We start from the raw sequence: 17,898 nt of genomic DNA, 5'->3' as shown, positions 1-17,898 counted from the left end.
ACCCAGATCCGATGCATCCGTTTGGACTGTGAATGGCTGCTCAAAGTCAGGACTCTTAAGCAGGGGCTCACCGCACAACGAGGTCTTCAAACCCTGGAAGGCCTCCTCACACCCGTCCGTCCACCGCACTTTGTTGGGCTCGTTCTTCCTCGTGAGGTTCGTGAGAGGCACAGCAACAGTTGAGAAGTCAGGTATAAACCGCCTGTACCAGCCAACCAAACCCAGGAAGGACTTGACCTGAGTCTTGGTCGTGGGCCTCTGAGCGGACTTGATAGCATCAACCTTCCCCACCTGCGGTCGGATCAGTCCCTTCCCCAACACAAAACCCAGGTACCTGGTCTCCTGCTTGGCCAGTGAGCACTTGTCAGGGCGGATGGTGAGGCCTGCTTTCCTGATCCTCTGCAAGACCTCCTCGAGATGACACAGGTGCTCCTCCCAGCTGTTGCTGTAGATCACTATATCATCCAGGTAAGCAGCGGCAAAGGCCTCTGTGCCCGACAGGACCTTGTCCATCATTCTCTGGAATGTCGCCGGCGCTCCATGAAGGCCGAAAGGAAGGACCGTGAACTGGAAATGACCAAAGGGGGTTCGGAAAGCCGTGATCTCTCTGCTCCCTGCTGTAAGGGGAACCTGCCAGTACCCTTTGCAGAGATCAAGAGTGCTAATGAAGCTGGCGCCTCCTAGCCTCTCCACCAGATCATCGATCCTGGGCATGGGGTACAAATCAAATTTACTCACCCCATTGATCTTCCGAAAGTCCAAACAAAACCTCAGGGTGCCATCCTTCTTTGGGACCAAGATGACTGGGCTGCTCCACTCACTGGAGGAGGGCTCAATCACCCCCAGTTCCCTCATCATTTCCAACTCCTTCCTCAGCACCGGTAACAGACGTTCTGGCACCCTATAGACTGGCTGACGAAGGGGCTTAGTCTCCTTCAAAGTGATGTGGTGGTGCACCATGTCCGTGCGCCCCGGAGTCTCCATGAAGAGATGGAGGGGCAAGATCCGAAGGAGCTCTTCTCTCCTTCCTGCTGAAAGGTGGTCCATGTCCAGCTTCTTCCCCTCCTCCCGACCGGGTAGGTACTGCTCCATGGGTTCCTCCTCTTCCTCCACTGCCTGGATGAAGAGCGAGTGTGGTACAGGTGTCACAGAGACTGGGCGGGGGTGCCATTTCTTGAGCATGTTTATATGGAAAATCTGAAGTGGCTGCCTCCTCTCTGGCATGTGGATCTTATACGTTACCGGCCCCATCTTCTGCTTGACCCGGTATGGGCCCTGCCACCTTGCCAACAGTTTGTGCTCTGACGTTGGCAAAAGCAACAAGACTTCCTCCCCAGGTTCCAAGCTCCGCTGTCTTGCCGACCGGTCATACCACTCCTTCTGCTTGGCTTGGGACTTCAGAAGGTTTTCACGTGCCATTGTGGTGGTCCTCATGAGCGTCTCTCGCATTTTCAGGACAAAAGAGATGACGTTCATGTTCTGTGGTTTGTCCAACTCCTCCCAGGTTTCTCGCAGCACATCCAATGGACCTCTGACCTGGTGGGCATAAAGCAGCTCGAAAGGTGAAAACCCAGTTGAGGCCTGGGGAACCTCACGGTAGGCAAACAACAGAAACGGCAGCCATTTATCCCAGTCCTTCCCTGACTCAGAAACAAACTTTTTCAGCATACGTTTCAGGGTCTGATTGAAACGCTCAACAAGGCCATCAGTCTGAGGGTGGTAGGGAGTGGTCCTTACTCTCTTGATACCTAACAGCTGATAGACCTGTTTGAGTGTGCGACTCATGAAATTGGTCCCTTGGTCCGTAAGTACCTCCCTCGCGATCCCTACCCTAGAAAAAAACTGCAGCATAGCTGTAGCTACTTGCTTGGCTGTCACTTCTCTCAATGGAAAGGCCTCTGGATATCTGGTGGCATAGTCACAAATGACAAGGATAAACCGGTTGCCTGCCTGGCTTCTCTCTAATGGACCAACAATATCCACCCCTATCCGCTCAAAAGGGGTGCCTATCACAGGGAGTGGCATAAGGGGTACAGGGGCTGTAGCTTTCCCTGCTGTAAGCTGGCACTCTGGACATGTCTTGCAGTAATATTTGACCTGGCTATACATCCCTGGCCAGAAAAACCTTTTTGAAATCCTCTGGAAGGTTTTCTCAAAAGCTAGGTGACCCGCCCAAGGAATAGTATGGCCTAGCCTCAGCACTTCCTCCCTGCATGCCTTTGGCAGTATGAGCTGCCTGTCATATTCACTCTGTTTATAAAGCAACCCATTGTCGAGCAGAAACCGCTTGCTAAGGGGACTAGAACTGGATTCCTTCTCTGCCTCTTTGAAACAGTCTATTAGAGTGGGGTCCCCTCTCTGTTGTCTGGCAAGATCCCCAGAAAAAACCTCCTTTACCGACAGCCCTGGAAACTCCATATCCTGATCTGGCTGGTCAGCTGACTGCAACACAATTCCTCTGACTTGCTCCCTGCGTTTCTCACATCTCTCCTCTTGTGTGACTCCTGGCACTCCACCTACCTCTACCCCAAAAAATGGCATCAGCTGCACTGTGTCCGCATTGGTAGCTGGTGAATCGGAGTCTGGCCTGATAGTGGTGGGTATTTCTGTGTCAGTTGTGTCTGGCTGAATCAGTGGTTGTGTCACAGAGACTGGTGTATTAGTGTGCTCTCTCGCCTTGGACCTAGTAACTACTCCACATAATCTCCCTTTACTCTCATGAATGAGGTCTAGCAAAATAGGCAGATCTGTCCCCAGCAAAATAGGGTAGGGCAGTTCGGGGGCCACTCCAACCTTCACCAGATATGCCTGGTTGTTTACCTCAACATATACCTCCGCTATGGGGACTTCTGATTCATGCCCATGGACACAGACAATTTTAACTCTTTCCTCACTCCACAACTCCCTGGGGACATACTTGGCCTGTACCAGAGACTGTGTGCAACCTGTGTCTAATAAGGCTGACAGGGGCCTGCCATTCAACATGACAGACATGACTGGTGACTCAGAACTGTCCTTAGGGGAGGCGCCTAGAGCTGGCCTAGGTACATAGCAGAGACTTGCTATCTCTGGCTTTCTAACGGGACAAACTGGACTGATATGGCCTGCCTCACCACAGTTGTAACATATAACCTCTGACCTATTCCTGGCATATCCTCTTACAAATGGCTTTGGCCTAGTCTGGCTCGAACTGGGCTGGTTGAAACCGGGCTGCCTAGGAGAGTAACTACCTGAACCACCCATCCCAACACCCTCAGACTTACCTCTGGCCTGGTGTAGTGCGCCAGCGTAGCGGTGGCCCCTTGGACCTCCATGTGCCGTCACATATGTTTCCACAAGCTCTGCAGCCTCCGCCGCCGTTTCTGGGTTGCGCTCCCTCACCCAGGTCTTAACCTCTGGATACAACACCTTGATGTACTGCTCGAGGACCAGCTTCTCCATGATCTCCTCTTTGGTGGAGGTGCCATAACCCACCCATCTACAGAACAAGTCCTTGAGGCGGGTGTAGAGCTCATGGGGGGCCTCATCTGGTGGTGTGTCGTCGGAGCGGAACCATTGGTAATAAGTGTCACTGTTTATCTCATACTTCCTCAAAACTGCTGCTTTCAAAATGTCATGGTCTCTGGTATGAGCTGGGTCCATAGCTACAAAGGCACACCTGGCCTTACCAGTCAGCAGAGGAATGAGGCGGACAGCCCACTCTTGTCGTGGCCAGCCATACACTGCTGCCAGTCTCTCGAAAGTGGTCAAAAAATTTTCAACGTTATCAGATTCCTCTAACCTCACCATCCTGGGTTCTCCGCCTGGGACCCCACTGGCTCGTCCCGTTGGTGGACCAGACCTGGTTGCCTCCAGGTCCAACTGAAGCTCGGTGACCTTGTCGCTGATAGCACTGAACTCCCGTTCTTTTATTTCTGCTTCTTTATCCTGCCTTTTATCCCGATCCATCTGGTACTGCATATGCATCTCAAACATCCGTGCCAACCTGGCGAAGCTAGCCTCCGGACCTGCAGTGGGGCCACTTTCCGATTGAAAGCCATCCTCGAAGGCTCCCCCTGTGGCACCCTCCTCTGCAGGCTCTTGCTGTTGCTGTTGCTTTTTGGGAGGCATCCCTGAAGCTTGTAGTCCTCTTTACTTCAGACACCAATTGTGAGGAGGCGGCCAAGCGAAGGAAAAATGCAGTCCGAGTCAGGTTGCCATCACCCAGTGGTTGGTTTTTTATTCTATTTGTTCTTTTGCTCCCCAGTGGGAAAAAACGGGAAAAAACATATTTTAACATAAATACAAAAATAATACAAAATGATTAAACTTTCTTTTAACAAATATAAACAACTAGGCCCTTGGCTAAGGGACCTAGGTCTTAGTACGGCTGTGTCTCGCTTCCAAGCCTGTCACTACTTTTCCCCGAGAGGAGCCTCCATCCCTGGCTTTATGCTGGAAGCTCCTCCTACAGGGACAAACCAAAAACAAACAATCAATTAATCAATACAGACATCAATTTACACATCCATTAACTCTGGACAACATGGATACATTACTCCATCATGTTCTATCATCACCAAACACTAAACAGTGTTTAGGGCGCTTCATAAACCTATTCCCCTCTCGTTATGAAAATCCCCCCCCCCCCCTGTACTCTACCACACTTGGTTCCTTCCGAATCTCCCCTCCAGAAAAGGCCCTGGCCTCTCCCAGTTCTGGTTGGGCAGCCAGAGATCCTACAAGGAACCAAGTGGGAGCACAGACAAACGGTATTTATCAACAAATGCATGTACTTTAATTCTACATAACATGTTATGCTTTAAACCAATGTGTCTGTATTACAAAACAACATAACAAAACAAACTAGGCCGAAGGCCTAAACTAAATGTTTGGCCGCATGACCACATGTGGGAACAGGTCAAACCACTTAAGGCCCATGTGCATCCCTACTTACAGGGCATGGGATAGCCCCATGACACTACTATTCTACTATTACCCTGCCTATACCTGTACCTCCCCTCCCCCATGCTGCTATGACGCCCAAATCTCTCCAAGGGGATCAATAAAGAAATATCTTATCATATCTTAACTACTCTCTCCCGTCACCACCACCATTATAAGATAAGATAAGATAAGATAAGATAAGATATTCCTTTATTGATCCCCTTGGGGAAATTCCAGTGACACACACATACAGCTCATCGTCTCATTAACAACAACATATCACAATCATTACATTTTTACAGTTTAACCCTTTACCGGTCACTTCTTGAAATACCTGGAAATTCACAATTTCAACTCTAGAATGTTATTTTGGTGCTATTTCAAAAGTTATCAAAAAGATTTTTCCCCTGTAAATTAAGGTTAACCGAAGTGTCCGTGAACAGGCCCTCGACCGGTACCCTAAAAATGTGGGGGCTATGGGGCATATTTTTCCCTAGGGGGTATATCTATGAAACTTGGCAGGCTGATTCATAACATAAAACAAATTATAAAATGTATTGGGAGTTTTCTTGAATTTGCGTTGCCATGGCAACAGTAGCCGATAAAGGCCCAAAGAAGAATAGCAGACAAAACTATATAACTACATGGTACTACAGGGTACTACAGGATACTACAGGGTACTACATGATACTACATGATACTACATGGTACTACAGGGTAATACATAGTACTACATGGTACTACATGATACTACATGGTACTACATGATACTACATGGTACTACACAGGGTAATACAGGGTACTACATGGTACTACATGATACTACATGGCACTACAGGGTACTACATGGTACTACATGATACTACATGGTACTACAGGGTAATACATAGTACTACATGGTACTACATGATACTACAGGGTACTACAGGGTACTACATGGTACTACATGATACTACATGGTACTACAGGGTAATACATAGTACTACATGGTACTACATGATACTACATGGTACTACATGGTACTACACAGGGTAATACAGGGTACTACATGGTACTACATGGTACTACAGGGTACTACATGGCACTACAGGGTACTACATGGCAATACATGGTACTACAGGGAACATGGCAATACAGGGTACTACATGGTACTAACTACATGGTACTACAGGGTACTACTACTACAGGGTACTACATGGTAGAAGTAATACCCTAAGTGTGACTGACTAGATGCATCGGGCATATGCCTAAAATGGACACTATGTCACTTCACCTGAAGGGGCATATGACCGTTTATGGCTTCACCACTTTTTAGCTAACAACAAATCCTGATTTCACTAATCCTATGCAAAAAACACCTATCCCAACCTTTACAATGATTGTTCAACTGCAAAAATGAGTAAATGTTATCAATTCACCATGACTTGTTGAGGAAATAACGGATTTTGAAGAGTAGAAGCAGGTGCAAAGATTTGCATTTTTTTTGCTGTGGTGAAAAGAAGGAAGTTGCAGATCCCCAGGGTCTATCCTGATTGGTCAGATGGGATGGTGACAATATCTGTGTCATAGCCTGACCTGTGCTGATTGGCTGGAAGAAGTTTTTTTCATAGATTAAAGATCCCCCCTCTCCCACCTGGCTAAATTTGTATGGGGAAGTGGCCAAAAATGGTTACTTGGCCGGTAAAGGGTTAAAAATGTTCTGAAGAAAAATGCAAAAGGAGATTGTGACAGTATACATGATTATCTGGTTTGGAATGAATATCATACTTCTCATACTGAACTGATATCACAACCATAAATCATAAAATTTCAGACAATCATTGTTTCAGTCTCCCATTCACTATCACATGTAGTGGCGTTACGGTGCAATCTGGTATGACATCGTGGATCGGAGGCTAAGCCAGAAGGTTTGGTTAAAAAAAGTCAATCATTTATTCGCCTATTTTTGCAGGAATTTCCAGATACCCCTTAAGTGTATGATCACACTGTAGAATTTTACATTACATTCTAATGATGATGTCACAACGGCTACTGGCCGTCAACTAACAACACACCTCTTCAAACAATATCTGAAATATCTGAAGAATAAAAAAATAAAAGAGAAAAATACTAACCCTCTAACCTTTTTACTATTATGTACCATAATACTACGCTACTATTCTTATACTACTACCTATCTTTTTTATTTTTTTTTATTTTTCTCCCATTTTCAATTTTTTCTCCCATCCCAATTTTTCGTATCGTCCAATTCAAACCTCCCCTGTCTTTGAACGCTGTTTCATGCCTCCCACAAGCCGGCTGCAATGTGGACTAAGTCATACATAGCACGAGTCCCCTCCGATACTCGAGGTAACAGCAGTCGCATCTTTCCACCTGCGCGGCTTGATCTTTCAGCGTCAGGGGTCTGGGCTTTGGAGGGGCCCCGCCCCCGTTGCTTCCTGATTCTACTGCGCAGGCGCACCAACCGACCTGTAGGAGTCGCTGTCCACAACGCCCGATCCCCACCCATCAGTTTCCCTCCCCCTAATACTGCCAATGTGTATTAGTGCGGACGACCAGCTAAACTGAAAGCAATGTGGAGCACTGGGCTCGAACAGGGAGATGATCTGTTTTGAGCCCAGTCTCCAGTATTCGTGGTGAGCGCCTTGCCCACTGCACCACGTAGCCGCCCTACTACCTATCTTTGTTGAGGTTATGTGTTATATATGATTGCATTGCACTGCTTAACTGTTTCCACAAGAGGGCGCTATAGGCGCAAGGAGACGTAGCTATTGGAGCTGACGTCAGGTGAGAGGGTATATAAGAGATTGTTCCCTCCCCCTCTGTCTTCCTCCGTCACCTCTCACGAGAGAAGGTCTCATGTGCATAATGATGTGTGAATAATAAACCACGCCAAAGGCTAAAGAGAGGAACCTTGTCGTCATGGCCAAGTTATTGTTTCTCCACAGGTGACTCTGTCAACAGTCAAGTCAAGTCAAGTCAAGAGTTTTATTTGTCACGGCATACGAGTATACAATGAAATGCGGGTGGTCTTGCCCGCAACGATGTGCAATACAGTGGGTACAACATATAATAGAATCCAATACAAAAAACATTGTGCAATAACAGGTAACAGGTAACAGGTAACATGGTGTGACATCAAAATCGGTATCTGTACATAGATACAGGTTATGGGCACAGATCACGCGGGAGCGAAATAAGCAAGGGTAGCAAGTTTAGCTGAAGTATAGGCTAGGTTAGCACCGGGAGCACCGCGTGGCTAAGGCTAGGCTAACGGGAGCTAAAGCTACGCCTACCATCAAAAAGAGGATAGCGACAAGAGGAAGGAGCAAATGGCCCTCGTTCAACGGAAGGGCAGAGGACTACGAGCTCTGGGAAGAGCGAATGTTGTGCTGCATGCACGGAGTGGGACTGAAGACAACGATCTTGACGGCCCCCACGGGACCACTAACGGCGGAAGCACAAGCCCAGGATATCAAGCAAAATGCCAACGCATACTGCGAGTTGGCACCACTCCTGGACGACACGAGCTTGGGGCTGATATTCTGTGACACAAAGGACAAAGGCCGAGAGAGCCTAAAAGTGTTGAGAAATCACCACATCGGAAGGGGAAGACCCCGGATTGTATCCCTCTATATAACATTGACCGCGCTGAAGAAAGCGAACACAGAGACTATGACCGAATACGTCATCAGGGCTGAGCAGATCATTACGGCGCTTAAGAGTGCAGGAGAAGCACCGATCGATGGACTAATGATGGCGATGGTTATGAGAGGACTACCGGAGATGTACAAACCGTTCACACTGCTGGTGACACACGGTTCAGCGGACATGTCGCTGGGGGAGTTCAAGGCCAAGCTGCGGAACTTTGAGGCCTCAGAAGACACACACCCAGTCGCCGAGGAGGTGGGAGAGAGGGTACTGAAGGCCCGGGCGGCACCGAGAGAGAAGACCAGACCCCCGACGGAGCTGGCGTGTTGGAGATGCGGAGAAAAGGGGCACCGGAAAGATAACTGCACAAAGACTGTTTGGTGTAACTTCTGTAAATGCACTGGGCACACAGACAAAGCGTGCAGAAAGAAACGCGACCAGAGCGCTCGGTACGCGCATGGACAAGATGGCGGCTGTGGACAAGATGGCAGCAACGGTGGACGTGAGGCGAGTCGAGACGACGCCCGGAGAGCAGCGGGACGAGAGGACTTTATCTTCGGGGCGCAGACAACGTACGTCACCCAGTCAACGCAGCAGCAGCAGGTCCAAAGGAAGGGACTGATCGTGGACACAGGTGCGTCGTCCCACATCATCAACAACAGGAACTGATTCAAGAACTTTGACAGCACCTTCGAGCCGGAGAGACACAGCATGGAGCTGGCAGACGGGAAGCGCACATTCGGGTTGGCGCAAGAGAGAGGAGACGCACAGGTATGCTTCATAAACAGTGAGGGGCGCCGGTGTACAGTGACGTTAAAGAACGCTCTCTACATACCCTCGTTCCCACAAGAACTATTCTCTGTAAAATCTGCTACTGCAAACGGTGCCAAAGTGTTCTTCAATGAAGGTAAAGATGTTCTTGTAGAGCCTAACGGTACGCGATTTAACATTGAGGTGTACAAGAGAATGTATTATCTACAAACAGAGTGTAATGATAATGATATGTGTAATGTGACTGTCAGTCATGATATCCAGACTAGGCATGAGATCATGGTCATGGGTCATTGTAATTACGAGGATTTACTGAAACTGCAAGCGGTCACAGAAGGCATGCCCATTAACGGTGAAAAGCATAGACCTAACAAGGAATGTGAAGTGTGTATAAAGGGGAAGTTCACTCAATCGAGGAACCGAGGTCCCACGGAAAAAGTAAAGATACCACTTGAGCTAGTTAACACAGATCTAGCCGGTCCAGTAAGCAACGAGTCCATAGGTGGCTTTAAATATGTACAGTCTTTTACAGATGTGTGTACAGGGGCAGTGTTTGTTTACTTTCTCAAAGCAAAGAGACACATTCCAGGCCACAGGGAGATTCCTTGCAGATGTAGCACCTTATGGCAACATAAGATGCTTGAGGTCCGACAACGGAACCGAGTTCACAAATAGAGAGTTCCAATCACTGTTGAGAAGGAACAAGATAAGACACGAGACGTCATGTCCTTACTCCCCGCACCAGAACTGGATAGCAGAGAGGGAAGGACGCACTCTTTTCTAAATGGCTAGGTGTAAGCTAATAGATGGTAACTTACCTAAGAGTCTATGGCATAATGTGGTACAAGAAGCCACCCCGTATACAGCACTGACAGGAAAGAAGTGTAATCTAGCCAGAATGCACAAATTTGGATCAGTGTGTTATGCTTTTTTTCTTTTTTTACTTTGGCCATTTCCCTGGCTCTTTTATACGTTTATCGCATTTATACTTGGTCAAGTTCGACCGACAGAAGCAGGCTGAAAGGGTTCAGATGGGGGGGAAGACACTCTGGGAAAGGCACGGCTGCAGTCCGGGATTCGAACTCGCTCAGCCCCAGATCCGTGACGAGCACGGTTGTCCACGGCGCTGAAATAGCACTCGCGGTACGTGGTGAGCTACTGGAGCTCCCCCAGTGTGTTATGCTTACCAGCAGGACAGAGGAAAGCTCGAGTCCAGGTGTGAAAAAGGACTCTTTCTAGGGCACAACAAAGGAAGCCCCGCTTTTCTAGTCTACTATCCCGGTAAAGGGAAAGTGCAAAAACACAGGCTAGTCAAATTTGTCACAAAGACAACATGTGAGAACGAGACACAGACAGAGGAGCCAGAGCTGGACTCCAAGGGTGTGAAGAAAGAGAGACACCACAGCCTAGTGTACTGAGCACAGACGTGCAGACAGACAGTCAACAACCCCCAGAGGATGATGACGGGAAGCACCCGAGGGTGACGTCACGTGCCTCATGCAGTGGGAGGTATCCCTCACGGGAACACAAACCCCCAAAGTATCTGAAAGACTATGCCCAGAGAGAAAGTGACGAGGATGACAGTACACTTACCAGCATTGATTACTGCTACAGAGTAGTGAGTGGAGTACCTCAGACCTTTAAAGAGGCCATGGTGTCCCCTGAGTCAAGAAAATGGGAGAGACCAATGGATGAGGAGATGAGGTCCCTAGAGGACAACCACACCTTTACTCTAACCAAGTTACCAGAGGGTAGTCAGACAGTGGGAGGAAAATGGGTGTACTCAATCAAGGAGGGTATTGAAGGCCACGACAAGTACAAGGCCAGGTTTGTAGCTAAAGGTTACAGTCAGAGGGAGGGGATAGACTACGGTAAAACATTCTCCCCTACAGCCAATCTGACCAGTGTACGGGTAGTGATGCAGAAAGCAGCTGGGGACAGTTTGATTTTACACCAGATGGATGTGAAGACAGCCTACCTGCATGCACCCATTGATAGGGAGATATACATGGAACAACCTGAAGGTTACGAGAAGAAAGGAGAGAAGCTAGTGTGTAAGCTAGAAAAATCCATTTACGGCCTGAAACAGTCTGGGCGAAATTGGAACGAGATGCTTCATACATGTCTAATTGAAGATCACTTCCTACAGAACCCAGTAGACCCCTGTGTTTACTCAAGGGAGTCAAAAGAGTCAGGAAAAGTGATAATTGTGATTTGGGTGGATGATTTTTTAATTTTTAATTTTAAATCTTTTCCCCCCCTCCTTTTTCCGATTTTTCTCCCATTAGTCGTTATGCCAATTCCCAACCATGTCCCCCTTCCTGGTTGTTGCGCACCCCCCCCTACTGTTGGTCCGGGAGGCCGGAGATTGTCACATGCTTTCCTCCGACACATGTGCAGCCAGCCGGCAGCCAGCCTGGCAGCGCAGGCTCTCACTGGGAGCGTGTAACGTGTGGAAGGTCACACTACCTCCCTCCAGATCCTTCCCTCGCTGAGCAGGCGCCCCGACCGAACTGTAGGAGTCGCTGTCCACAACGCCCAGGACCCACCCACCAGCTTTCCCACCCCTAACACTGCCAATTGTGTTAGTATGAGCGACCAGCCAAGCTGGTAGCAGCGCCGAGAGCTGGGCTCGAACCCAGCGTCTCCAGCGTTGGTGGCGAGCGCCTTGCCCACTACACCACCTAGCCGCCCTTGGGTGGATGATTTAATCATCGCAGCGGACAACACTAGAAACCTAGAGCAGGTGAAAAGTATGCTCTCCACCAGATTCAAAATGAAAGACCTAGGTAGGTTAAAGCATTTTCTAGGCATGGACTTCGAACAGTCTGCCAGTTGTGTAAAAATATCCCAGAAGAGATATGTGGAAAAGATCCTGAAACGTTTTGACATGCAAGAATGTAGAACAAGGGAAACACCATGTGATCAAAAACTAGACTACCAAGAGGATGCTCAGAAATTGACAGATGTAAAAATGTACAGAGAAGCTGTAGGTAGCCTCATTTATTTGACAACATGTACTCGCCCTGACCTATGTTTTGTAGTGAGTAAATTGTCACAGCATTTTGCTGATCCCACAGAGGAGCACTGGATTACAGCAAAACATGTTTTTCGCTATCTCAAAGGCACAGCAGATAAACAGCTTTGTTTCAGAAAGAGCAGCGAGGGCTTAGGGCTTAAAACCTACAGTGATGCAGATTGGGCGGCAGACGCCACAGACAGAAGAAGTACCACAGGGTATTGTGTGAGTTTGGATAAAGACAGCTCACTGGTTTCATGGAAAACAAAGAAACAGCCCACAGTGGCACTATCAACTTGTGAAGCCGAATACATGGCTCTAGCTATGACAATACAGGAATGTATTATCTAGAACAATAGACAGGGTACATTTTCAGAAAATCATAACCCTGAAGGCATTTCGTGTTTATTTTTGGTACACAACATTTCTAGGGGTATTAAGGGGTGCTGAATCCAAATCTGCTGTATACCAAGCTCAAAAATGTCAAATAAGGCCTCAAAATTGAGAAATCCAACATGGCCGCCAACGCCAGGCTGAAATCTATTTAAGTGCATATCTTTTTGACTAAACAAGGTAGAAACATGAATGAAATGTGTTTTTATATGTTTGCATACATGAGGAATTTAAAATCATATCCTGATTTTAGATCAGTTGTGAAAATGTTGCTTGAAACTCATATTTATAGCAGAAACTGTGGTTGTTATTGATGCATAACCAAATAAGAAAGAAAAGCAGGATGATCCCAGGCCATGGATTTATTCATCAAACTATTTTCTCTTGAATTTTTTTAATCAACATGCCATTTATGCAAATTAGATAGTCCTTAATATGCGTACAGTATCTTAGGTACAGTAATTTATTGTCAGTCAGGTGTCAGGTGTCTTGCAGTTGCATGATTCATCCAATGCCACTTTTCCTGAATAGAATAGAATAGATTATAATATAATATAATAAAATAAAAATATTATTTTACCATATCAATATAAGTGAATGTTCAAGTTTCTTTATTAGTTGTCATACAGAATACTTTGCATAAAATGTTTCTTTCTGTGTTGCTCCTGAGAGTGTGCTAGATAATAACAAGATAGTATAAAATAAGTATAATAAGTATAAAATAGAAAGTCAAGAAGTCAAGTACGTAAATAAGTGTAAACAACAAAATTGTTCAGTGTATCTATATATACAGTACAGCTGGTACAAAAATGGTGAAGTATAGCTTAGCTTGTGGTGCCACCTTGTAGTGGTGAGGTGCAATAAGGAATGAGAATGATGTGCAATTTCCTTACCAATAATATAAATATAAATATAAAGTGTAAAGTGTGTCTAAAGTGGTAAAGTGGGTGTTGTTTATTTAAGTGAGTGTATGTGCGCTGTGGGTGTGTTGATGGTTTGCTTATTGTTCATTGTTCATTCATTGAGCATCCTGATCATCTGGGGATAGAAGCTCCTTCTGAGTCTCTCTGTGCTTGCCATGAGACTCCGGTATCGCTTGCCTGACCGCAGCAGTTCAAAGAGGCAGTTGTTTGAGTGGCTGGAGTCTTTGATTATTCTCTTAGCCTTGCCCATGCACCGCTTGTTGTAAATGTCTTGGAGAGTGGGAAGCCCACCTTCAATTGTGCGTTCGGCTGAACGGGCCACTCTCTGTAGTCTGCTGCGGTCTTGTGCAGTGCTATTCCCAAACCAGGAGGTGATATTGCCAGTCAGGATGCTCTCTATTGTGCATGAGTAGAAGTTCTTGAGGATTTTCTGACTCACGTTGAACTTCCTTAAGCGCCTAAGGAAGTAGAGGCGTTGTCGTGCCTTCTTGATAACACTGTCAATGTCTGTGGTCCATGTCAAGTCCTCGGATATGTGGACTCCGAGGTACTTAAAACTGTTCACTCTCTCAACCGGTGCCCCGTCGATGCTGAGGGGGCTGTATTCCCTGACCCCGACCTCCTAAAGTCCACAATCATCTCCTTTGTTTTGCTGACGTTCAGGGAGAGGCTGTTCTCTTGACACCATCCCGCTAGAACCTTAACCTCTTCCACGTAGGCCCTCTCGTCGTTTGCAGAGATCAGGCCCACCACTACTGTGTCGTCAGCAAATTTGATGATTGTGTTGTTGTTCCGCTGTGCCACACAGTCATGTGTGTACAGGGAGTGGAGGAGGGGACTCAGGACACAGCCCTGGGGGCACCTATGTTGAGAGTGATGGATGAGGAGGTGCAGTTGCCTGCTCTCACCACCTGGGGTCTGCCCGTCAGGAAGTCCAAGACCCACTGGCAGAGGTCATAGTTCAAGCCCAGGTCCCTGAGCTTGGCTATGAGTTTGGAGGAGACTATGGTATTGAATGCTGAGCTGTAGTCGATGAATAGCATTCTCACATAGTTCCCCTGCCTCTTGTCCAGGTGTGATGCTGCTGTGTGCAGCACATGGGCTATGGCGTCCTCCGTGGACCTGTTAGGGCGGTATTCAAATTGCAGGGGGTCCAGGTTGATGGGGAGGGAGGAACAGATGTAGCATCCGAGGTTGGTGGCAGAGTCTCTTGTGGACGGCCTTTGCAGAATAACTCTTGCCTTGTTGCACGTATCCACCTCAGGCACACCATAGATCTTGTAGATGAATCTCTCTGTTGATGTCACAAGATCTTCTGTGAAAGGGCCCTTCCCAAGGCCAGCAAGATCAGTGTGATGGTGCTCGAACACCTGCCAGGCTGTTTTCTTTCCGTGACCACTGAACTGGGACACACTGTCACATCCGGTGAGGGCATGGAAGGCAAGGATTGTGTCCAGTTGATCATCAGATAGTAGCTTTCTAATGTCATGTACTGGAAAATATTTTGGATCCTTCAATGTCCCAGCTTTCATGTAGAGATGCGTACATCGGATTATGTCATAGTGAGCCAAGAGTAGAAGCAGCACATCTGTGTCACGCACTGACACGACGATTGTTTCCACTGGAGCCTGGATGAGAAAATCAGACGTGTATCAGCTTCCTCATGGTCAGCACTCAGAGAGGAGACTTCAAGATCTGGATCTGTTGTCCCTTCAGCAAACCTCTCTGATACTACAACTACAGGTTCATCATCCGGGCTGTGCTCTATCAGGTGGTTTGAGAGTAGTTGAGCGATATCTGATTTGTTGTCTTCAAGGGCCATGAAGCTCGACCAATCGGCAGGAAGTGGAACAGACTTGTTTTTGATTTCACAACGTACTGGCCTGTGGCGCTGTTTGCGTTTCACCCTTGTGCCTGTTTTGATGGATTGGTAATGGTATTTGTCAAAGACGACATCTACTCTCTGGTATTTTGCTCCCATCTTCAACACGGTGTCAGTGAACTTGTTGGCATAGTCACCAAATGTTGTAGTGTCAGGTGGCTTTCCGAGTGCCATTACCAGAGCTTGGCCATCAATGACCAGGCAGCTGGGTCCCTGAAGGGTAAGATCTGCAGGGGTTTTAACTTGTTTCGTCAGTATATTTGCGAACACAGACTTGTTGATAGAATGTAGACTCCCGTTAGTTGTGGCCAGAGATGGCGGGATGGGCATGAGCTCATGCTGGAGGATATTGTCAAGGTCTACCTTACGACCTGCTCTGTAAGCTGTGATGAGCATTTGTAGAATCTGCCTGTCCACTTTGATGGTGTTTTGCTTGTTCTTGGAAAGTTGCACAACTTCATACAAAGAGGCAAATGTCTTGGCTTTGTTCATTCGAATGGGTGATTTCAGGTTCAGGTGCTGGTCACTATCTGGAGGTTCACACAAACGTTTGTCCACAAACATGTTCAGTTGTGCCTGTCCAAGGTGGTCCGCGCCAAGTATGGATTCTTGAATCTCCGGTGTGACTACGTCCTTGTTGATGTATGTAAGAAAACTTACAAAAGCACATTTAATTCAGGTTTGTACCTTGTGTAGTCACACTTAACTCATTAAGCCCCACCATTTATTTTTTGAAAATTCGCCTAAAACAGCATGCTTACATTAAAATGCTTATATATCCAGATTTATAAGAGCTACTTGCATAAACTTGGTACCTGAAGAAAGCTAAGACTTGGGGGCTTCTAATGTTCGTGTCCAACACTGTACAGTTATTACCAAATTGCTGTAGTATTCCTGCAAATACTGAAGAAATGTAATTTCTTTTATCCTCGCCTATACAAAGATTACAGTTAGACAGTCAAAAACACCCTGTTACTCATGGTTGCACCCCAGCTATATTCCTACTTTCTTCCTCCATAGGTGCAGATGTTCTGTGCAAAGTTTCATGTCAGTAAAATAAAAACTGTGGGTTTAGCCCCTGTTTTTGTGGAGAGAGGGCCTGGTGCTGGCGGCCATGTTGGATTTCTCAATTTTGAGGCCTTATTTGACATTTTTGAGCTTGGTATACAGCAGATTTGGATTCAGCACCCCTTAATACCCCTAGAAATGTTGTGTACCAAAAATAAACACGAAATGCCTTCAGCACTTTATACAAGCACATTTTCTGAAATTCTGCCTAGTCTACAACTGCTCGAAGGAATGGATACCTATGTATATAAGAAAACTGTTGTTTATTTTATTTTTTTTCCACTTTTTCTCCCATTTTCTATATTTTTCTCCCATCCCAATTTTGTATCATCCAATTCAACCCTCCCCTGTCACAAACGCTGTTTCTTGCCTCCCACACGCCGGCTGCAATGTGGACTAAGTCATACATAGCACAAGTCCCCTCCGGTACTTGAGGTAACAGCAGTCGCATCTTTTCACCTGCGCAGCTCGATCTCTCAGTGGCGAGGAGTAACGCGTGGGAGGCTCACGCTGCCCCCGACACTTCCTGATTCTACTGCGCAGGCGCACCAACCGACCTGTAGGAGTCGCTGTCCACAACGCCCGATCCCCACCCATCAGTTTCCCACCCCCTAATACGGCCAATGTGTATTAGTATGAACGACCAGCTAAACTGAAAGCAATGTGGAGCGCTCCGCATTCGTGGCGAGCGCCTTGCCCACTACGCCACGTAGCCGCCCCAGAAAACTGTTGTTTATGAAGACAACCAGGGAACCATTGCACTAGCTAGAAACCCTGTGTCCCGACAGAGGTGTAAACATGTGGATATAAAATATCACTTCATCAGATCTGTCATCAGGGAAGAAAGGATGACACTTGTTTATTGTCCTACAGACGACATGGCAGCAGATGCTATGACCATTGACCAAGCCTGTCTCCAAACTGAAATTGAGAAGATTTGCAGAGGTCATGTTTGGTGTATAAAATATTGCCCGTTATGTAATATTGACTGCCATATTCTTTTTGATGTTCTGAACTGTATTCTTTTCTTTGAAAGATGTTTTTGGAAAAGTTGTACAGTATACACGACAGCCATAAGTGGGAGTGTTGAGGTTATGTGTTATATGATTGCATGTAACTGCTTAACTGTTTCCACAAGAGGGCGCTATAGGCGCAAGGAGACGTAGCTATTGGAGCTGACGTCAGGTGAGAGGGTATATAAGAGATTGTTCCCTCCCCCTCTGTCTTCCTCCGTCGCCTCTCACGAGAGAAGGTCTCATGTGCAT

This window comes from Notolepis coatsorum, assembly GCF_963971535.1.
Source record: "Notolepis coatsorum genome assembly, chromosome: 6".
In the NCBI taxonomy this organism is placed as follows: domain Eukaryota; kingdom Metazoa; phylum Chordata; class Actinopteri; order Aulopiformes; family Paralepididae; genus Notolepis; species Notolepis coatsorum.
This window is presented reverse-complemented; position numbering follows the sequence as displayed.